Consider the following 1,495-nt stretch of genomic DNA (forward strand, 5'->3'; position numbering starts at 1 on the left):
GTTGGCAGCGATCCAGAAAGATAATCAGACTCCATACTTTAGAGAGGACCCAGGCACAGGATCAGCATTCAGGAGCCAGGTTAGAGGACCCAGGTTATTCTGACTAAGCCTGGGAGAGGAACAGCTCAGTGAAAATCCTGCCCTTACCAACTACTAATGCATGGCCCTGGCCAAGTTATTTAATCTCTCTAAACTTCAACCTCTATAAAGTCTGAAAAATGAGACATTGCCTACTTTGTAAGATTATTGTAATGTTAAAAATAGTAAAGCACTTGAATGTGCCTGAATCACACTAAGAATATAACATATAACTGTTTTTTTGTTTTTGTTTTTGTTTTTTTTGGAGGGTTATGCCTACAGCAAAGTGATGATTATAGCAACAAGAAGTTTAGTTACTGGAGTTAGGATACCTGGTCAGCACAAGACTAGAAGATTAATGATAATGATATAATATTAGCCTTCTTGGATTGTCCCTGACTTGGGTTCAGGATAGATATCATACTTGGAATGAAGCTGAATTTGCATGTGGATCTGATGGGTTTCTCTTTGGTAATGAGAGGGTCACAGAGACTAAGAACTAGATAGAATATTGCACTTAATTATCAAATTGAATTCGCACAGAACATGCTTAGCCTATGATAATTTCAAAGCTCCTTCCTAGAGATTGACCTATCATGTGAACTTCCCCAAGATTTGTTACTCATTATGAAGCCTCATCTCTAAGCAAGAGGGTTATGATTAATGCGAATTAATAGAGCTTATCAAATCTTTCATTACAAAAGTCAAAATAGTGCATGTGAAATGCATTGTGAATGGGAAGACTGGCTTCTCATCACACGATGATGTTACTCTTTCCTTCTAGCGCTCCTTACCTTCCAGTCCCCTTGTGTCACCTGCCACCCAACTCTTGCTGCCCAAGACCCTTTCCTACCTACATACCAGTTCTGTGGCTTCAAGACCTTGCTTGGGGGCCAGTGAGCTGATAAGATAATGATACTTCATTCTCATATACCCCGTTATCATTTACAAAGGGCCTTGGCCCATCTGATTCCTTTGCCTTTCCCTCCCCACCACTGAGGCAGGAATCATTTCCACAGAAGAAATCAAGTTCAGGTAGTTGAGTTAATCACCCAAGGTCACTCAGATAGAGCCATTATCTAGAAGCCAGGTTTTCTGAATCCAGGTTCTGTGAGTTTTCCCACTTTATCTGGGGTTGGCTGCAAGTCGATGATGGCTTACTATTTGCTCCTCTCCTATTTCATTTGTGTTTTCAACAATAGCCTCCAGGACCTTTACCAAGGATTAAGCACTCCTAGGTACCAGCACAGTGCTTGAGAAGGCTCTCAACAAGGCACTGTCCACACCCACACTATTAACAAGAGCTAGAGAAGACACAAAAGAAAGACCCATCTTTGACCTTGGCCATATACCTCTTGGGTTAAAGGTAAGTATGTGAAAGACTAGAGATAAGAATTTGCAAAGTTTAAGAAGGAAT

This window comes from Carlito syrichta, unplaced genomic scaffold (assembly GCF_000164805.1).
Source record: "Carlito syrichta isolate Samal-C Ts95f unplaced genomic scaffold, Tarsius_syrichta-2.0.1 Scaffold289388, whole genome shotgun sequence".
NCBI lineage: Eukaryota > Metazoa > Chordata > Mammalia > Primates > Tarsiidae > Carlito > Carlito syrichta.